Genomic DNA, 6,008 nt, shown 5'->3' with positions numbered 1-6,008 from the left:
CGTCTCTGGTGAATCCTCACCCCCCACACCTCTGGCCTGTACCCCAGCTCTTGTATGCATAAATAAATAAATCTTAAAAAAAAAAAAATGTTCAGTGAGAGGAGATTCATGAAGTTAACTAAAATGCAGGCTGCCCAATTAAGTCAATTTCAGATAAACAATGACTATATTTTAAGATTTAAGTGCCATGTTATACCAAAAAATGCATTGTTTATCTCAAATTTAAATATATCTGGGTGTGTTTTCATTTGCTGTGTTTGGCAACCGTACTCAAGAATCTAGAATATTCTAGATCATTCTGGTCCAACCTCCAATTTTACAAATGGGAAAAGAGGTTGAGGTTAAATGGTCTCATTCAGTCAGTGGTGACACAAGATTTGAATCTGGTCTACGTAACTCCAAGTCCATATGCTCACTATACTACTTAAATAACCAGGTGGCTTTTTGTCTTTCTACCACTTTGGAGGGAGCATAGATTGTCACTTGCAGGGTGAAGAGAGGCATCCTGCCTGGAGCCTCAGTCAAGCGGGAGAAGTTCTGGAGGCAGAAATTGGTTTACAAAGACCCACAATCTGCCAGGCTGGATATAAATCCGGTCTCTGCTGTAATATGTAATAGCTGTAATGGGGTTTGAAGCCTCATCAAATGGTGTGCTGCCTTCACTATCCTGTACTAAACAGTCTTCAGGTAATTTATATTATTTTAATTTACTTATCTATAAAGATTTATTTATTTATTTATACAAGCACTGGGTACAGTCAGAAGCGTGGGAGGGTGAGAGAATTCACCAGAGCCAGAGCGGGGAGCAGAGCAGGCAGAAGGACCGAAGCACACTGCTGAGGGGAGCAGCGGGCGGCAGGAGAGGTCTGTGCGCCATGTGGGACCCTCCTCCGCGGCCGGGGAGCAGCCGGGCATCAAACCAGCACTGCAAAGGCTGCGGGCAGCTTTGCAACCCAGTGCTCAATTGCTGCTCCACCGCCACAGCCACCGGGGAGGCCCCAGGTAATTTCTTTTAGAATAGGCTTCTCATGGAGAAAACTGAGGAAGGGGGTCTCCCTCCCTCCCTCTCTCTCTCTTTCTCTCTCTCTCTCTCTCACACACACACACACACACACACACACACACACCTCTCCCTCACAAGCCCCACAAATGCAACAGATCTAGAGGTGGATGATGACTATTGTCAAGGTTCCAAAGTATTGTAGGGAAAGAGCCAGAACAAGGTAGGCCCAGACTCTCCCGGAAGTGACTGTGCCCTGCTCAGGGTCTGGGGAAGCTGTAAAGGGCTGGGAGACTGAGACCAAAGAGTGGCCTGTGGTCTTTGCAGTCTCTGATCGTCGGTCCTCACGTTCCCCTGGAAGAGGGAGAAAAGTAATCTTTTGTCAAAGTTATGGTCTGGGCACTGCCCTGGGGTTTCACATGATGGGGGGTTTATTTCTCTGCAGCACAAATGCCAGAGAACTAGGGTCCCCAGATAGCTGAACCCTGAACTCCAATGCAGGTGCACATTAAGCTTTAACTACTCAGCCTAGAAGCCGGGATTGATTAAAATAGCTCAACCCTCATTTATAATCGCCTTGGTCAGTCTACACACATGTTCTCTACCTTTTCTTTCTGCTGGCTACGCCTTTCTTTTCTCTTCATTCTGGTGCTGTGGCCTCTTGGAAGGCAGGCCCCATGGCTCTAAACAGACTCCCCAGAGCCCAGTAGAAAGCAGCGTTTCTTTAAATTTGGTTTGTTGGTTTGGATACAGAAAGCTTAATGGATTTATAAAATGGAGTGGGTTTGATTTAAATTTGGTTGATTCAACTCAATAACCCAGAAAGACTCCAAGTTCCCAAGTATTTCTAAAACACACTCATTCACTTTGCCTTAGCGTTTCCAAAACTATTTTTCCTTGCTCATTTCGAACACACGGGTGTGACTGATTTTGAAGGCCAAGGCTCTCTCCATTCACCAGCAGTCGATGACAGGACCGTAGGACTGCCTGCAGCCGACCGAGAGGGACTGATCTGAATGGAATCAGTCATTCCCCAAGATTCACAAAAATCCATTCCCAGGGGCCTCCCTGGTGTTGCAGGGGTTAAAGACAGCACTATCAAGCTATCACCAGTCACTGCAGCATGAGTTCGATCCCTGGCCAGCCAGGGAGCAACCCACATGGTGGAGCAGACCTCTCCTGCCTCGCCTGCTGCTCCCCTCAGCAGTGTATTTTAGTCAGTCTTCCTGTTCTGCTCCCCACTCTGTCTCTGGTGAGTCCTCTCGCCACCCCCCACCCCGCACCTCTGGCTTACACCCCAGTTCTTGTATGCATAAATAAATCTTTAAAAAAAAAAATTCCCAGGTTGAGCCAGACAGGTATTTGGGTACAAGTATACCCACTGATACTGCACATTCTACAAACCAAAGACTTGTGGCCACCCTGAGACCAGCAAATCTATCAGAGCCATTTTCCAACAGCTCAGATGAGGGTTACCATTAGTGAAAAAGTATTTATTATTATTATTTTATTTTATTTTTATATTCCCCATACAATTACAACCCCCTTATTTTGACCCCAAACCCTCCTTTCCCCGACCCTTCCCCATAGTGTGTCTCTGGTTCATAGTTTTTTGTTGATCAGTATTTATTATTTTTAATTATTATTTTTATTTATTTTGTAGAACTGGGGTGTAGGCCACAGGTGCAGGAGATGAGAGGGGTCACCAGAGACAGGGTGGGGAGCAGATCAGGCAGATCTCCTGAAATATACTGCTGAGGGGAGCAGTGGGATAGGCAGGAGAGGTCTGCTGTGCTGCCATATGGGTCCGCTCCCTGGCCGGGGATCGAATGCAGACCAGCAAGGTGATAACCATGAGACTTAATCCCTAGGCCACCAAAGGAGCCCAGAAAAAGTATTTTTAAACTATGTGCATTGTTATAACACCATCCCATATTAATGTAGTATGGTATAAATATTAATTTATTAAAAAGATTTTAAGATTTATTTATTTATGCATACAAGAGCTGGGGTACGGGCCAGAGATACAGGGGGGTAAGAAGATTCACCAGAGACAGAGTGGGGAACAGAACAGGCAGATTGACCGAAGTACACTGCTGAGGGGAGCAGCAGGTGAGACAGGAGAGGTCTGCTGTGGGTTGCTCCCTGGCCAGCCGGGGATCGAACTCGTACTGCAGAGTCTGCGGGTAAGTTTATACTGCAGTGCTTAACCCCTTGCGCCACCAGGGAAGCCCTCATTGTTCATTTTTTGGACACTGTTTGCTTCCTCCTCTCAAGTGTAGTACTCAGAATTCCCACCACCAGATCGCCTGTGAACCATCACCATAGTCCCTTGTGCTCTTCCCTTCCCTGTAGAATGTCTGATTTATAGTTGCCTGCTAGTTTTCCTTTTATTTTTACTGTTTTTTTTCCCCCTGATCCCTTATTTGATTCCCTTATATTCCTCCCCTAAGTGAAACCATCCGATATTTTTCTTTTTCCTTCTGACATTTCACTGAGCATAATCCCTTGTTTGATTTTGAGTCTCCACTGTAGTGATCTGGCACTGACCCCGCAACAGTCGGGAGGTGTGCCTACAGCAGGACAGGTAGCCGTATGTAATCACCATTTACAACCGCTGTTTGAGTACTGCGTGCCTTGCACTGTGCAAAAACAATCCTTTTAAGTAGGCACTACCATCTGCTGCAAATACTAGCACCATCTGCACTTTCAGATGAGAAAACAAGGTTTAGTGAGGTTAACAGACCATTCAACTGGCTCCCAGAGCTCAGTGCGGGTCTGGGATTCCCACTCAAGCAGTGCAGGGGTGGGGAGGGGTGGCACTGGGGGCTCAGCTCACAGGTAATCCCACAGGTAGGCATGTGCACAACAAATCACTGTAAACCCACTTGAGGTCTCAGGAACCTCCTCTGAAATCCTTGGCTCCACTGTGACCGACTTCACCCCTGACCACTACTGGCACAAACAGAATGACTGTTTGCTCTTAGGCTCAGAGGTGGTTTGTTTTTATCCTGGACCTTTCCTCTGCGTTCCATTGGCAACCCGAGGAGCAATCAGGGCCCATCTTAGCAAGTACTGGGACTTTGATAGCCTCATGGCCCTCAACCTTATCTTCTCTTGCTTGCTGTACTTTCAGTGTCTTGTGAGCAGCCTTGGTCAGAGGCAGGGCAAAAAGTGTATTCACCTTAGTTTTTTCTATTATTCCTCTAAGTCATCTAATCACTTTTTCTGCCTTATTTTTTAAGCTTTTTCTGATTACAAAGAGCCTAGAACTTCAATAAAATCCCTAAGAAAATTAAAGCCAGGGCCTCCCTGGTGGTGCAGCGGTTGAACACCACACTGCAAAGCTGTCCACAGCCTCTGCAGCACCGGTTCAATTCCCCGCCGGCCAGGGAGAACCCCACATGGTGCAGCAGACCTCTCCTGCCTCGCCCACTGCTCCCCTCAACAGTGTCTTTGGTCCATCTGCCTGTTCTGCTCCCCACTCTGGCTCTGGTGAATTCTCTCACCCTCCCACGCTTCTGACCTGTACCCCAGTTCTTGTATAAAATAAGTCTTTTAAAAAAAAAGAAAATTAAAGCCTTTGGGGCCTCTCTGGTGGCACAAGGGTTCAAGCCTCAGCACTATCAAGCTATCACCAGCTACTGTGGCATGAGTTCATTATCCCGACAGGGAGCTACCCACATGGCACAACAGACCTTTCCTGTCTCACCCACTGCTTCCCCTCAGCAGTGTATTTCAGTCTGCCTGTTCCGCTCCCCACTCTATCTCCCACACACACACCCCCCACCTCTGGCCTACACGCCAGGTCTTTTATGCATAAATCTTTTTTTTAAATAAAGAGGGCGGGCCTCCCTGGTGGCGCAGCGGTTGAGCGCTGGGTTGTGAAGCTGCCCGCGGCCTTTGCAGCACCGGTTTGATCCCCAGTTGCTCCCCGGCCACCAGAGGAGGGTCCCACATGGCGCGCAGACCTCTCCTGCCGCCCGCTGCTCCCCTCAGCAGTGTACTTCGGTCCTTCTGCCTGCTCTGCTCCCCGCTCTGGCTCTGGTGCATTCTCTCACCCTCCCGCGCTTCTGACTGTACCCAGTGCATGTATAAACAAAAACAAACAAATAAATAAGTAAAACATGCCTCAAATAAATAAAGAGGGTAGGGCCTCTCCGGTAGCCTAAGGGGTTAAGACCATCACTATTCCCCACACTGTCTCATGCCCCACACCTCTGGCCTGTACCCCAGTTCTTGTATGCATCAATAAACCTTAAATGGACATTTTGGTAATCTAAACTTCCAATCATCTTTACTACACATAAACTATTTCCCCTTTCAAACTGTGTTCTAGTTTTATAGCCAGTCTTGGCCCCTCTACTTATCAGTAGTTTGACAAACCTAGATGCTAACTCCCAATAACAATGGGTTATTAGAGGCTTCCCTGGTGGCACAAGGGGTTGTCTCAGCACTATGAAGCTATCAGCAGCCACTGCAGTTCAATCCCTGGCCAGGGAGCAACCCACATGGTGCAGCAGACCTCTCCTGTCTCACCCGCTGCTCCCCTCAGCAGTGTGTCTGTTAGTCCACCTGTCCGGCTCCCCACTCTTGTCTCTGGTGAATCTTCTCACCCACCTCTACACCCCTAGCCTGTACCCCAGCTCTTGTATGCATCTTTTTTTTAAAAAAAATAAACAATGGCTTATTACTAGGTCTGCCTGGTGGCACAAGGGGTTAAGCACAGCACTGTGAATTTGCTCCCCAGCCATACAGGGAGCTACCCAAATGGCAGAGCAGACCTCTCCTGTCTTGTCCACTGCTCCCCTCAGCAGTGTATTTCAGTCTGTTCCCCACTGTCTCTGGTGAATCCTGTCACCCTCCCCACCTCTGGACTGTACCCCAGTTCTTCCATGCATAAATGTATTTTAAAATAAAAAATCAGACTTAGGCCTCCCCTGGTGGCACAGCGGTTGAGCACTGGGCTGCGAAGCTGCCCATGGCCTCTGCAGTGCTGGTTCGATCC

Source organism: Talpa occidentalis, unplaced genomic scaffold (assembly GCF_014898055.3).
Source record: "Talpa occidentalis isolate TD23 unplaced genomic scaffold, MPIMG_talOcc4v2.1 talOcc4.2, whole genome shotgun sequence".
Lineage (NCBI taxonomy): Eukaryota > Metazoa > Chordata > Mammalia > Eulipotyphla > Talpidae > Talpa > Talpa occidentalis.
The sequence above is the reverse complement of the archived record's forward strand: the minus strand, read 5'-3'. Positions refer to the sequence as shown.